This window comes from Lampetra planeri, chromosome 76, assembly GCF_965212315.1.
Source record: "Lampetra planeri chromosome 76, kcLamPlan1.2.h2, whole genome shotgun sequence".
Taxonomy (NCBI): Eukaryota; Metazoa; Chordata; class Hyperoartia; order Petromyzontiformes; family Petromyzontidae; genus Lampetra; species Lampetra planeri.
In genome coordinates, this window is record NC_136181.1 from 544,605 (window position 1) to 559,105 (window position 14,501).

Below are 14,501 nucleotides of genomic sequence, written 5' to 3' on the forward strand. Positions count from 1 at the left end.
AGTCTGAGAGTGTGAGAGTGTGTGTGTGTGAGAGTCTGAGAGTGTGAGAGTGAGTGTGTGTGAGTCTGAGAGCGTGAGTGTGTGTGTGTGTGAGTCTGAGAGTGTGAGGGTGAGTATGTGTGTGTGAGTCTGAGAGTGTGAGAGTGAGTGTGTGTGTGTGAGTCTGAGAGTGTGAGAGTGTGTGTGGGTGAGAGTCTGAGAGTGCGAGAGTGAGTGTGTGTGAGTCTGAGAGTGTGAGCATGAGTGTGTGTGTGTGTGTGAGTCTGAGAGTGTGAGGGTGAGTATGTGTGTGTGAGTCTGAGAGTGTGAGAGTGAGTGTGTGTGTGTGAGTCTGAGAGTGTGAGAGTGAGTGTATGTTTGTGTGAGTTTGAGGGTGTGAGAGTGAGTGTGTGTGTGTGAGTCTGAGAGTTAGAGTGTGTGTGTGTGTGAGTCTGAGAGTATGAGAGTGAGTGTATGTGTGTCAGTCTGAGAGTGAGTGTATGTGTGTGTGAGTCTGAGAGAGTGAGAGTGAGCGTGTGTGAATCTGAGAGTGTGAGCGTGAGTGTGTGTGTGTGTGAGTCTGAGAGTGTGAGGGTGAGTGTGTTTGTGTGAGTCTGAGAGGGTGAGAGTGAGTGTGTGTGTGTGAGTCTGAGAGTGTGAGAGTGAGTGTATGTTTGTGTGAGTCTGAGAGTGTGAGAGTGAGTGTGTGAGTCTGAGAGTGTGAGAGTGAGTGTGTGTGTGTGAGTATGAGAGTGTGAGTGTGAGTGTATGTTTGGGTGAGTCTGAGGGTGTGAGAGTGAGTGTGTGTGTGTGAGTCTGAGAGTGAGAGTGTGTGTGTGTGAGTCTGAGAGTGAGTGTGTGTGTGTGTGAGTCTGAGAGTGTGAGAGTGAGTGTATGTGTGTGAGTCTGAGAGTGATTGTATGTGTGTGAGTCTGAGAGTGAGTGTATGTGTGTGTGAGTGTGAGAGTGTGAGAGTGAGTGTGTGTGTGAGTCTGAGAGTGTGAGAGTGAGTCTGTGTGTGTGTGAGGCTGAGAGTGAGTGTGTGTGTGAGTCTGAGAGTGTGAGAGTGTGTGTGTGTGAGAGTCTGAGAGTGTGAGAGTGAGTGTGTGTGAGAGTCTGTGAGCGTGAGTGTGTGTGTGTGAGTCTGAGAGTGTGAGGGTGAGTATGTGTGTGTGAGTCTGAGAGTGTGAGAGTGAGTGTGTGTGTGAGTCTGAGAGTGAGTGTATGTGTGTGAGTCTGAGAGTGAGTGTATGTGTGTGTGAGTGTGAGAGTGTGAGAGTGAGTGTGTGTGTGAGTCTGAGAGTGTGAGAGTGAGAGTGTGTGAGTCTGAGAGTGTGAGATTGAGTGTGTGTGTGTGAGTCTGAGAGTGCGAGCGTGAGTGTGTGTGTGTGTGAGTCTGAGAGTGTGAGGGCGAGTGTGTGAGTCTGAGAGTGTGAGAGTGAGTGTATGTTTGTGTGAGTCTGAGGGTGTGAGAGTGAGTGTGTGTGTGTGAGTCTGAGAGTGTGTGTGTGTGAGTCTGAGAGTGAGTGTGTGTGTGTGAGTCTGAGAGTGTGAGAGTGAGTGTATGTGTGTGAGTCTGAGAGTGAGTGTATGTGTGTGTGAGTCTGAGAGTGTGAGGTGAGTGTATGTGTGTGAGTCTGAGAGTGAGTGTATGTGTGTGAGTCTGAGAGTGTGAGAGTGAGTGTGTGTGAGTCTGAGAGCGTGAACGTGTGTGTGTGAGTCTGAGAGTGTGAGAGTGAGTGTATGTGTGTGAGTGTGAGAGTGAGTGTATGTGTGAGAGTGTGAGAGTGAGTGTGTGTGTGAGTCTGAGAGTGTGAGAGTGAGTCTGTGTGTGTGTGAGGCTGAGAGTGAGTGTGTGTGTGAGTCTGAGAGTGTGTGTGTGTGTGAGAGTCTGAGAGTGTGAGAGTGAGTGTGTGTGAGTCTGTGAGCGTGAGTGTGTGTGTGTGAGTCTGAGAGTGTGACGGTGAGTATGTGTGTGTGAGTCTGAGAGTGTGAGAGTGAGTGTGTGTGTGTGTGTGAGTCTGAGAGTGTGAGAGTGTGTGTGGGTGAGAGTCTGAGAGTGCGAGAGTGAGTGTGTGTGAGTCTGAGAGTGTGAGCATGAGTGTGTGTTTGTGAGTCTGAGAGTGTGAGAGTGAGTGTGTGTGTGTGAGTCTGAGAGTGTGAGAGTGAGTGTGTGTTTGTGAGTCTGAGAGTGTGAGAGTGAGTGTGTGTGTGTGAGTGTGAGAGTGTGAGAGTGAGTGTGTGTGTGAGTCTGAGCGTGTGAGAGTGAGTCTGTGTGTGTGTGAGGCTGAGAGTGAGTGTGTGTGTGAGTCTGAGAGTGTGAGAGTGTGTGTGTGTGAGAGTCTGAGAGTGTGAGAGTGAGTGTGTGTGAGTCTGATAGCGTGAGTGTGTGTGTTTTTGTGAGTCTGAGAGTGTGAGGGTGAGTATGTGTGTGTGAGTCTGAGAGTGTGAGAGTGAGTGTGTGTGTGTGAGTCTGAGAGTGTGAGAGTGTGTGTGGGTGAGAGTCTGAGAGTGCGAGAGTGAGTGTGTGTGAGTCTGAGAGTGTGAGCATGAGTGTGTGTGTGTGTGTGAGTCTGAGAGTGTGAGGGTGAGTATGTGTGTGTGAGTCTGAGAGTGTGAGAGTGAGTGTGTGTGTGTGAGTCTGAGAGTGTGAGAGTGAGTGTGTGTGTGTGAGTCTGAGAGTTAGAGTGTGTGTGTGTGTGAGTCTGAGAGTATGAGAGTGAGTGTATGTGTGTCAGTCTGAGAGTGAGTGTATGTGTGTGTGAGTCTGAGAGAGTGAGAGTGAGCGTGTGTGAATCTGAGAGTGTGAGCGTGAGTGTGTGTGTGTGTGAGTCTGAGAGTGTGAGGGTGAGTGTGTTTGTGTGAGTCTGAGAGGGTGAGAGTGAGTGTGTGTGTGTGAGTCTGAGAGTGTGAGAGTGAGTGTATGTTTGTGTGAGTCTGAGAGTGTGAGAGTGAGTGTGTGAGTCTGAGAGTGTGAGAGTGAGTGTGTGTGTGTGAGTATGAGAGTGTGAGTGTGAGTGTATGTTTGGGTGAGTCTGAGGGTGTGAGAGTGAGTGTGTGTGTGTGAGTCTGAGAGTGAGAGTGTGTGTGTGTGAGTCTGAGAGTGAGTGTGTGTGTGTGTGAGTCTGAGAGTGTGAGAGTGAGTGTATGTGTGTGAGTCTGAGAGTGATTGTATGTGTGTGAGTCTGAGAGTGAGTGTATGTGTGTGTGAGTGTGAGAGTGTGAGAGTGAGTGTGTGTGTGAGTCTGAGAGTGTGAGAGTGAGTCTGTGTGTGTGTGAGGCTGAGAGTGAGTGTGTGTGTGAGTCTGAGAGTGTGAGAGTGTGTGTGTGTGAGAGTCTGAGAGTGTGAGAGTGTGTGTGTGTGAGAGTCTGTGAGCGTGAGTGTGTGTGTGTGAGTCTGAGAGTGTGAGGGTGAGTATGTGTGTGTGAGTCTGAGAGTGTGAGAGTGAGTGTGTGTGTGAGTCTGAGAGTGAGTGTATGTGTGTGAGTCTGAGAGTGAGTGTATGTGTGTGTGAGTGTGAGAGTGTGAGAGTGAGTGTGTGTGTGAGTCTGAGAGTGTGAGAGTGAGAGTGTGTGAGTCTGAGAGTGTGAGATTGAGTGTGTGTGTGTGAGTCTGAGAGTGCGAGCGTGAGTGTGTGTGTGTGTGAGTCTGAGAGTGTGAGGGCGAGTGTGTGAGTCTGAGAGTGTGAGAGTGAGTGTATGTTTGTGTGAGTCTGAGGGTGTGAGAGTGAGTGTGTGTGTGTGAGTCTGAGAGTGTGTGTGTGTGAGTCTGAGAGTGAGTGTGTGTGTGTGAGTCTGAGAGTGTGAGAGTGAGTGTATGTGTGTGAGTCTGAGAGTGAGTGTATGTGTGTGTGAGTCTGAGAGTGTGAGGTGAGTGTATGTGTGTGAGTCTGAGAGTGAGTGTATGTGTGTGAGTCTGAGAGTGTGAGAGTGAGTGTGTGTGAGTCTGAGAGCGTGAGTGTGTGTGTGTGAGTCTGAGAGTGTGAGAGTGAGTGTATGTGTGTGAGTGTGAGAGTGAGTGTATGTGTGAGAGTGTGAGAGTGAGTGTGTGTGTGAGTCTGAGAGTGTGAGAGTGAGTCTGTGTGTGTGTGAGGCTGAGAGTGAGTGTGTGTGTGAGTCTGAGAGTGTGTGTGTGTGAGAGTCTGAGAGTGTGAGAGTGAGTGTGTGTGAGTCTGAGAGCGTGAGTGTGTGTGTGTGAGTCTGAGAGTGTGACGGTGAGTATGTGTGTGTGAGTCTGAGAGTGTGAGAGTGAGTGTGTGTGTGTGTGTGAGTCTGAGAGTGTGAGAGTGTGTGTGGGTGAGAGTCTGAGAGTGCGAGAGTGAGTGTGTGTGAGTCTGAGAGTGTGAGCATGAGTGTGTGTTTGTGAGTCTGAGAGTGTGAGAGTGAGTGTGTGTGTGTGAGTCTGAGAGTGTGAGAGTGAGTGTGTGTTTGTGAGTCTGAGAGTGTGAGAGTGAGTGTGTGTGTGTGTGAGTCTGAGAGTGTGAGAGTGAGTGTATGTTTGTGTGAGTCTGAGGGTGTGAGAGTGAGTGTGTGTGTGTGAGTCTGAGAGTGAGAGTGTGTGTGTGTGAGTCTGAGAGTGAGTGTATGTGTGTGTGAGTCTGAGAGTATGAGAGTGAGTGTATGTGTGTCAGTCTGAGAGTGAGTGTATGTGTGTGTGAGTGTGAGAGTGTGAGAGTGAGTGTGTGTGTGAGTCTGAGAGTGTGAGAGTGAGCGTGTGTGAATCTGAGAGTGTGAGCGTGAGTGTGTGTGTGTGTGAATCTGAGAGTGTGAGGGTGAGTGTGTGTGTGTGAGTCTGAGAGTGTGAGAGTGAGTGTGTGTGAGTCTGAGAGGGTGAGAGTGAGTGTGTGTGTGTGAGTCTGAGAGTGTGAGAGTGAGTGTATGTTTGTGTGAGTCTGAGAGTGTGAGAGTGAGTGTGTGTGTGTGTGAGTCTGAGAGTGTGAGAGTGAGTGTATGTTTGTGTGAGTCTGAGAGTGTGAGAGTGAGTGTGTGTGTGAGTCTGAGAGGGTGAGAGTGAGTGTGTGTGAGTCTGAGAGTGTGAGAGTGAGTGTATGTTTGTGTGAGTCTGAGGGTGTGAGAGTGAGTGTGTGTATGTGAGTCTGAGAGTGAGTGTGTGTGTGTGAGTCTGAGAGTGTGAGAGTGAGTGAATGTGTGTGAGTCTGAGAGTGAGTGTATGTGTGTGAGTCTGAGAGTGAGTGTATGTGTGTGTGAGTGTGAGAGTGAGAGAGTGAGTGTGTGTGTGAGTCTGAGAGTGTGAGAGTGAGTCTGTGTGTGTGTGTGACGCTGAGAGTGAGTGTGTGTGTGAGTCTGAGAGTGTGAGAGTGTGTGTGTGTGAGAGTCTGAGAGTGTGAGAGTGAGTGTGTGTGAGTCTGAGAGCGTGAGTGTGTGTGTGTGTGAGTCTGAGAGTGTGAGAGTGAGCGTGTGTGAATCTGAGAGTGTGAGCGTGAGTGTGTGTGTGTGTGAGTCTGAGAGTGTGAGGGTGAGTGTGTGTGTGTGAGTCTGAGAGTGTGAGAGTGAGTGTGTGTGTGTGAGTCTGAGAGAGTGAGAGTGAGTGTGTGTGTGTGTGAGTCTGAGAGTGAGTGTATGTGTGTGTGAGTGTGAGAGTGAGTGTGTGTGTGAGTCTGAGAGTGTGAGAGTGAGCGTGTGTGAATCTGAGAGTGTGAGCGTGAGTGTGTGTGTGTGTGAGTCTGAGAGTGTGAGGGTGAGTGTGTGTGTGTGAGTCTGAGAGTGTGAGAGTGAGTGTGTGTGTGTGAGTCTGAGAGGGTGAGAGTGAGTGTGTGTGTGTGAGTCTGAGAGTGTGAGAGTGAGTGTGTGAGTCTGAGAGTGTGAGAGTGTGTGTGTGTGAGAGTCTGAGGGTGTGAGAGTGAGTGTGTGTGTGTGAGTCTGAGAGTGAGAGTGTGTGTGTGTGAGTCTGAGAGTGAGTGTGTGTGTGTGTGAGTCTGAGAGTGTGAGAGTGAGTGTATGTGTGTGAGTCTGAGAGTGAGTGTATGTGTGTGAGTCTGAGAGTGAGTGTATGTGTGTGTGAGTGTGAGAGTGTGAGAGTGAGTGTGTGTGTGAGTCTGAGAGTGTGAGAGTGAGTCTGTGTGTGTGTGAGGCTGAGAGTGAGTGTGTGTGTGAGTCTGAGAGTGTGAGAGTGTGTGTGTGTGAGAGTCTGAGAGTGTGAGAGTGATTGTGTGTGAGAGTCTGAGAGCGTGAGTGTGTGTTTGTGAGTCTGAGAGTGTGAGGGTGAGTATGTGTGTGTGAGTCTGAGAGTGTGAGAGTGAGTGTGTGTGTGTGTGAGTCTGAGAGTGTGAGAGTGAGTGTATGTTTGTGTGAGTCTGAGGGTGTGAGAGTGAGTGTGTGTGTGTGAGTCTGAGAGTGAGAGTGTGTGTGTGTGAGTCTGAGAGTGAGTGTGTGTGTGTGAATCTGAGAGTGTGAGAGTGAGTGTGTGTGTGAGTCTGAGAGTGAGTGTGTGTGTGAGTCTGAGAGTGAGTGTATGTGTGTGAGTCTGAGAGTGAGTGTATGTGTGTGTGAGTGTGAGAGTGTGAGAGTGAGTGTGTGTGTGAGTCTGAGAGTGTGAGAGTGAGAGTGTGTGAGTTTGAGAGTGTGAGATTGAGTGTGTGTGTGTGAGTCTGAGAGTGCGAGCGTGAGTGTGTGTGTGTGTGAGTCTGAGAGTGTGAGGGCGAGTGTGTGAGTCTGAGAGTGTGAGAGTGAGTGTATGTTTGTGTGAGTCTGAGGGTGTGAGAGTGAGTGTGTGTGTGTGAGTCTGAGAGTGAGTGTGTGTGTGTGAGTCTGAGAGTGTGAGAGTGAGTGTATGTGTGTGAGTCTGAGAGTGAGTGTATGTGTGTGAGTCTGAGAGTGAGTGTATGTGTGTGTGAGTCTGAGAGTGTGAGGTTAGTGTATGTGTGTGAGTCTGAGAGTGAGTGTATGTGTGTGAGTCTGAGAGTGTGAGAGTGTGTGTGTGTGAGAGTCTGAGAGTGTGAGAGTGAGTGTGTATGAGTCTGAGAGCGTGAGTGTGTGTGTGTGAGTCTGAGAGTGTGAGAGTGAGTGTATGTGTGTGAGTGTGAGAGTGAGTGTATGTGTGAGAGTGTGAGAGTGAGTGTGTGTGTGAGTCTGAGAGTGTGAGAGTGAGTCTGTGTGTGTGTGAGACTGAGAGTGAGTGTGTGTGTGAGTCTGAGAGTGTGAGAGTGTGTGTGTGTGTGAGAGTCTGAGAGTGTGAGAGTGAGTGTGTGTGAGTCTGAGAGCGTGAGTGTGTGTGTGTGAGTCTGAGAGTGTGAGGGTGAGTATGTGTGTGTGAGTCTGAGAGTGTGAGAGTGAGTGTGTGTGTGTGTGAGTCTGAGAGTGTGAGAGTGTGTGTGGGTGAGAGTCTGAGAGTGCGAGAGTGAGTGTGTGTGAGTCTGAGAGTGTGAGAGTGAGTGTGTGTTTGTGAGTCTGAGAGTGTGAGAGTGAGTGTGTGTGTGTGTGAGTCTGAGAGTGTGAGAGTGAGTGTATGTTTGTATGAGTCTGAGGGTGTGAGAGTGAGTGTGTGTGTGTGAGTCTGAGAGTGAGAGTGTATGTGTGTGAGTCTGAGAGTTAGTGTATGTGTGTGTGAGTCTGAGAGTATGAGAGTGAGTGTATGTGTGTCAGTCTGAGAGTGAGTGTATGTGTGTGTGAGTGTGAGAGTGTGAGAGTGAGTGTGTGTGTGAGTCTGAGAGTGTGAGAGTGAGCGTGTGTGAATCTGAGAGTGTGAGCGTGAGTGTGTGTGTGTGTGAGTCTGAGAGTGTGAGGGTGAGTGTGTGTGTGTGAGTCTGAGAGTGTGAGAGTGAGTGTGTGTGTGTGAGTCTGAGAGGGTGAGAGTGAGTGTGTGTGTGTGAGTCTGAGAGTGTGAGAGTGAGTGTATGTTTGTGTGAGTCTGAGAGTGTGAGAGTGAGTGTGTGTGAGTCTGAGAGCGTGAGTGTGTGTGTGTGTGTGAGTCTGAGAGTGTGAGAGTGAGAGTGTGTGAGTCTGAGAGTGTGAGATTGAGTGTGTGTGTGTGTGTGAGTCTGAGAGTGTGAGGGTGAGTATGTGTGTGTGAGTCTGAGAGTGTGAGGGTGAGTGTGTGAGTCTGAGAGTGTGAGAGTGAGTGTATGTTTGTGTGAGTCTGAGGGTGTGAGAGTGAGTGTGTGTGTGTGTGTGAGTCTGAGAGTGAGAGTGTGTGTGAGTCTGAGAGTGAGTGTGTGTGTGTGAGTCTGAGAGTGTGTGTGTGTGTGTGAGTCTGAGAGTGTGAGAGTGAGTGTATGTGTGTGAGTCTGAGAGTGGGTGTATGTGTGTGAGTCTGAGAGTGAGTGTATGTGTGTGTGAGTCTGAGAGTGTGAGAGTGAGTGTATGTGTGTGAGTCTGAGAGTGAGTGTATGTGTGTGAGTCTGAGAGTGTGAGAGTGTGTGTGTGTGAGAGTCTGAGAGTGTGAGAGTGAGTGTGTGTGAGTCTGAGAGCGTGAGTGTGTGTGTGTGTGAGTCTGAGAGTGTGAGAGTGAGTGTATGTGTGTGAGTCTGAGAGTGAGTGTATGTGTGTGTGAGTCTGAGTGTGAGAGTGAGTGTATGTGTGTGAGTCTGAGAGTGTGAGGGTGAGTGTGTGAGTCTGAGAGTGTGAGAGTGAGTGTGTGTGTGTGAGTGTGAGAGTGTGAGAGTGAGTGTGTGTGTGAGTCTGAGCGTGTGAGAGTGAGTCTGTGTGTGTGTGAGGCTGAGAGTGAGTGTGTGTGTGAGTCTGAGAGTGTGAGAGTGTGTGTGTGTGAGAGTCTGAGAGTGTGAGAGTGAGTGTGTGTGAGTCTGAGAGCGTGAGTGTGTGTGTGTGTGAGTCTGAGAGTGTGAGGGTGAGTATGTGTGTGTGAGTCTGAGAGTGTGAGAGTGAGTGTGTGTGTGTGAGTCTGAGAGTGTGAGAGTGTGTGTGGGTGAGAGTCTGAGAGTGCGAGAGTGAGTGTGTGTGAGTCTGAGAGTGTGAGCATGAGTGTGTGTGTGTGTGTGAGTCTGAGAGTGTGAGGGTGAGTATGTGTGTGTGAGTCTGAGAGTGTGAGAGTGAGTGTGTGTGTGTGAGTCTGAGAGTGTGAGAGTGAGTGTATGTTTGTGTGAGTTTGAGGGTGTGAGAGTGAGTGTGTGTGTGTGAGTCTGAGAGTTAGAGTGTGTGTGTGTGAGTCTGAGAGTATGAGAGTGAGTGTATGTGTGTCAGTCTGAGAGTGAGTGTATGTGTGTGTGAGTCTGAGAGAGTGAGAGTGAGCGTGTGTGAATCTGAGAGTGTGAGCGTGAGTGTGTGTGTGTGTGAGTCTGAGAGTGTGAGGGTGAGTGTGTTTGTGTGAGTCTGAGAGGGTGAGAGTGAGTGTGTGTGTGTGAGTCTGAGAGTGTGAGAGTGAGTGTATGTTTGTGTGAGTCTGAGAGTGTGAGAGTGAGTGTGTGAGTCTGAGAGTGTGAGAGTGAGTGTGTGTGTGTGAGTATGAGAGTGTGAGTGTGAGTGTATGTTTGGGTGAGTCTGAGGGTGTGAGAGTGAGTGTGTGTGTGTGAGTCTGAGAGTGAGAGTGTGTGTGTGTGAGTCTGAGAGTGAGTGTGTGTGTGTGTGAGTCTGAGAGTGTGAGAGTGAGTGTATGTGTGTGAGTCTGAGAGTGATTGTATGTGTGTGAGTCTGAGAGTGAGTGTATGTGTGTGTGAGTGTGAGAGTGTGAGAGTGAGTGTGTGTGTGAGTCTGAGAGTGTGAGAGTGAGTCTGTGTGTGTGTGAGGCTGAGAGTGAGTGTGTGTGTGAGTCTGAGAGTGTGAGAGTGTGTGTGTGTGAGAGTCTGAGAGTGTGAGAGTGAGTGTGTGTGAGAGTCTGTGAGCGTGAGTGTGTGTGTGTGAGTCTGAGAGTGTGAGGGTGAGTATGTGTGTGTGAGTCTGAGAGTGTGAGAGTGAGTGTGTGTGTGAGTCTGAGAGTGAGTGTATGTGTGTGAGTCTGAGAGTGAGTGTATGTGTGTGTGAGTGTGAGAGTGTGAGAGTGAGTGTGTGTGTGAGTCTGAGAGTGTGAGAGTGAGAGTGTGTGAGTCTGAGAGTGTGAGATTGAGTGTGTGTGTGTGAGTCTGAGAGTGCGAGCGTGAGTGTGTGTGTGTGTGAGTCTGAGAGTGTGAGGGCGAGTGTGTGAGTCTGAGAGTGTGAGAGTGAGTGTATGTTTGTGTGAGTCTGAGGGTGTGAGAGTGAGTGTGTGTGTGTGAGTCTGAGAGTGTGTGTGTGTGAGTCTGAGAGTGAGTGTGTGTGAGTCTGAGAGTGAGTGTGTGTGTGTGAGTCTGAGAGTGTGAGAGTGAGTGTATGTGTGTGAGTCTGAGAGTGAGTGTATGTGTGTGTGAGTCTGAGAGTGTGAGGTGAGTGTATGTGTGTGAGTCTGAGAGTGAGTGTATGTGTGTGAGTCTGAGAGTGTGAGAGTGAGTGTGTGTGAGTCTGAGAGCGTGAGTGTGTGTGTGTGAGTCTGAGAGTGTGAGAGTGAGTGTATGTGTGTGAGTGTGAGAGTGAGTGTATGTGTGAGAGTGTGAGAGTGAGTGTGTGTGTGAGTCTGAGAGTGTGAGAGTGAGTCTGTGTGTGTGTGAGGCTGAGAGTGAGTGTGTGTGTGAGTCTGAGAGTGTGTGTGTGTGTGAGAGTCTGAGAGTGTGAGAGTGAGTGTGTGTGAGAGTCTGAGAGTGTGAGAGTGAGTGTGTGTGAGAGTCTGTGAGCGTGAGTGTGTGTGTGTGAGTCTGAGAGTGTGACGGTGAGTATGTGTGTGTGAGTCTGAGAGTGTGAGAGTGAGTGTGTGTGTGTGTGTGTGAGTCTGAGAGTGTGAGAGTGTGTGTGGGTGAGAGTCTGAGAGTGCGAGAGTGAGTGTGTGTGAGTCTGAGAGTGTGAGCATGAGTGTGTGTTTGTGAGTCTGAGAGTGTGAGAGTGAGTGTGTGTGTGTGAGTCTGAGAGTGTGAGAGTGAGTGTGTGTTTGTGAGTCTGAGAGTGTGAGAGTGAGTGTGTGTGTGTGTGAGTCTGAGAGTGTGAGAGTGAGTGTATGTTTGTGTGAGTCTGAGGGTGTGAGAGTGAGTGTGTGTGTGTGAGTCTGAGAGTGAGAGTGTGTGTGTGTGAGTCTGAGAGTGAGTGTATGTGTGTGTGAGTCTGAGAGTATGAGAGTGAGTGTATGTGTGTCAGTCTGAGAGTGAGTGTATGTGTGTGTGAGTGTGAGAGTGTGAGAGTGAGTGTGTGTGTGAGTCTGAGAGTGTGAGAGTGAGCGTGTGTGAATCTGAGAGTGTGAGCGTGAGTGTGTGTGTGTGTGAGTCTGAGAGTGTGAGGGTGAGTGTGTGTGTGTGAGTCTGAGAGTGTGAGAGTGAGTGTGTGTGTGTGAGTCTGAGAGGGTGAGAGTGAGTGTGTGTGTGTGAGTCTGAGAGTGTGAGAGTGAGTGTATGTTTGTGTGAGTCTGAGAGTGTGAGAGTGAGTGTGTGTGTGTGAGTCTGAGAGTGTGAGAGTGAGTGTATGTTTGTGTGAGTCTGAGAGTGTGAGAGTGAGTGTGTGTGTGAGTCTGAGAGGGTGAGAGTGAGTGTGTGTGTGTGAGTCTGAGAGTGTGAGAGTGAGTGTATGTTTGTGTGAGTCTGAGGGTGTGAGAGTGAGTGTGTGTATGTGAGTCTGAGAGTGAGTGTGTGTGTGTGAGTCTGAGAGTGTGAGAGTGAGTGAATGTGTGTGAGTCTGAGAGTGAGTGTATGTGTGTGAGTCTGAGAGTGAGTGTATGTGTGTGTGAGTGTGAGAGTGAGAGAGTGAGTGTGTGTGTGAGTCTGAGAGTGTGAGAGTGAGTCTGTGTGTGTGTGTGACGCTGAGAGTGAGTGTGTGTGTGAGTCTGAGAGTGTGAGAGTGTGTGTGTGTGAGAGTCTGAGAGTGTGAGAGTGAGTGTGTGTGAGTCTGAGAGCGTGAGTGTGTGTGTGTGTGAGTCTGAGAGTGTGAGAGTGAGCGTGTGTGTGTGAGTCTGAGAGTGTGAGAGTGAGTGTGTGAGTCTGAGAGTGTGAGAGTGTGTGTGTGTGAGCGTCTGAGGGTGTGAGAGTGAGTGTGTGTGTGTGAGTCTGAGAGTGAGAGTGTGTGTGTGTGAGTCTGAGAGTGAGTGTGTGTGTGTGTGAGTCTGAGAGTGTGAGAGTGAGTGTATGTGTGTGAGTCTGAGAGTGAGTGTATGTGTGTGAGTCTGAGAGTGAGTGTATGTGTGTGTGAGTGTGAGAGTGTGAGAGTGAGTGTGTGTGTGAGTCTGAGAGTGTGAGAGTGAGTCTGTGTGTGTGTGAGGCTGAGAGTGAGTGTGTGTGTGAGTCTGAGAGTGTGAGAGTGTGTGTGTGTGAGAGTCTGAGAGTGTGAGAGTGAGTGTGTGTGAGAGTCTGAGAGCGTGAGTGTGTGTGTGTGAGTCTGAGAGTGTGAGGGTGAGTATGTGTGTGTGAGTCTGAGAGTGTGAGAGTGAGTGTGTGTGTGTGTGAGTCTGAGAGTGTGAGAGTGAGTGTATGTTTGTGTGAGTCTGAGGGTGTGAGAGTGAGTGTGTGTGTGTGAGTCTGAGAGTGAGAGTGTGTGTGTGTGAGTCTGAGAGTGAGTGTGTGTGTGTGAATCTGAGAGTGTGAGATTGAGTGTGTGTGTGTGAGTCTGAGAGTGCGAGCGTGAGTGTGTGTGTGTGTGAGTCTGAGAGTGTGAGGGCGAGTGTGTGAGTCTGAGAGTGTGAGAGTGAGTGTATGTTTGTGTGAGTCTGAGGGTGTGAGAGTGAGTGTGTGTGTGTGAGTCTGAGAGTGAGTGTATGTGTGTGTGAGTGTGAGAGTGTGAGAGTGAGTGTGTGTGTGAGTCTGAGAGTGTGAGAGTGAGAGTGTGTGAGTCTGAGAGTGTGAGATTGAGTGTGTGTGTGTGAGTCTGAGAGTGCGAGCGTGAGTGTGTGTGTGTGTGAGTCTGAGAGTGTGAGGGCGAGTGTGTGAGTCTGAGAGTGTGAGAGTGAGTGTATGTTTGTGTGAGTCTGAGGGTGTGAGAGTGAGTGTGTGTGTGTGAGTCTGAGAGTGTGTGTGTGTGAGTCTGAGAGTGAGTGTGTGTGTGTGAGTCTGAGAGTGTGAGAGTGAGTGTATGTGTGTGAGTCTGAGAGTGAGTGTATGTGTGTGAGTCTGAGAGTGAGTGTATGTGTGTGTGAGTCTGAGAGTGTGAGGTTAGTGTATGTGTGTGAGTCTGAGAGTGAGTGTATGTGTGTGAGTCTGAGAGTGTGAGAGTGTGTGTGTGTGAGAGTCTGAGAGTGTGAGGGCGAGTGTGTGAGTCTGAGAGTGTGAGAGTGAGTGTATGTTTGTGTGAGTCTGAGGGTGTGAGAGTGAGTGTGTGTGTGTGAGTCTGAGAGTGTGTGTGTGTGAGTCTGAGAGTGAGTGTGTGTGTGTGAGTCTGAGAGTGTGAGAGTGAGTGTATGTGTGTGAGTCTGAGAGTGAGTGTATGTGTGTGAGTCTGAGAGTGAGTGTATGTGTGTGTGAGTCTGAGAGTGTGAGGTTAGTGTATGTGTGTGAGTCTGAGAGTGTGTGTGTGTGTGAGAGTCTGAGAGTGTGAGAGTGAGTCTGTGTGTGTGTGAGGCTGAGAGTGAGTGTGTGTGTGAGTCTGAGAGTGTGTGTGTGTGTGAGAGTCTGAGAGTGTGAGAGTGAGTGTGTGTGAGAGTCTGAGAGTGTGAGAGTGAGTGTGTGTGAGAGTCTGTGAGCGTGAGTGTGTGTGTGTGAGTCTGAGAGTGTGACGGTGAGTATGTGTGTGTGAGTCTGAGAGTGTGAGAGTGAGTGTGTGTGTGTGTGTGTGAGTCTGAGAGTGTGAGAGTGTGTGTGGGTGAGAGTCTGAGAGTGCGAGAGTGAGTGTGTGTGAGTCTGAGAGTGTGAGCATGAGTGTGTGTTTGTGAGTCTGAGAGTGTGAGAGTGAGTGTGTGTGTGTGAGTCTGAGAGTGTGAGAGTGAGTGTGTGTTTGTGAGTCTGAGAGTGTGAGAGTGAGTGTGTGTGTGTGTGAGTCTGAGAGTGTGAGAGTGAGTGTATGTTTGTGTGAGTCTGAGGGTGTGAGAGTGAGTGTGTGTGTGTGAGTCTGAGAGTGAGAGTGTGTGTGTGTGAGTCTGAGAGTGAGTGTATGTGTGTGTGAGTCTGAGAGTATGAGAGTGAGTGTATGTGTGTCAGTCTGAGAGTGAGTGTATGTGTGTGTGAGTGTGAGAGTGTGAGAGTGAGTGTGTGTGTGAGTCTGAGAGTGTGAGAGTGAGCGTGTGTGAATCTGAGAGTGTGAGCGTGAGTGTGTGTGTGTGTGAGTCTGAGAGTGTGAGGGTGAGTGTGTGTGTGTGAGTCTGAGAGTGTGAGAGTGAGTGTGTGTGTGTGAGTCTGAGAGGGTGAGAGTGAGTGTGTGTGTGTGAGTCTGAGAGTGTGAGAGTGAGTGTATGTTTGTGTGAGTCTGAGAGTGTGAGAGTGAGTGTGTGTGTGTGAGTCTGAGAGTGTGAGAGTGAGTGTATGTTTGTGTGAGTCTGAGAGTGTGAGAGTGAGTGTGTGTGTGAGTCTGAGAGGGTGAGAGTGAGTGTGTGTGTGTGAGTCTGAGAGTGTGAGAGTGAGTGTATGTTTGTGTGA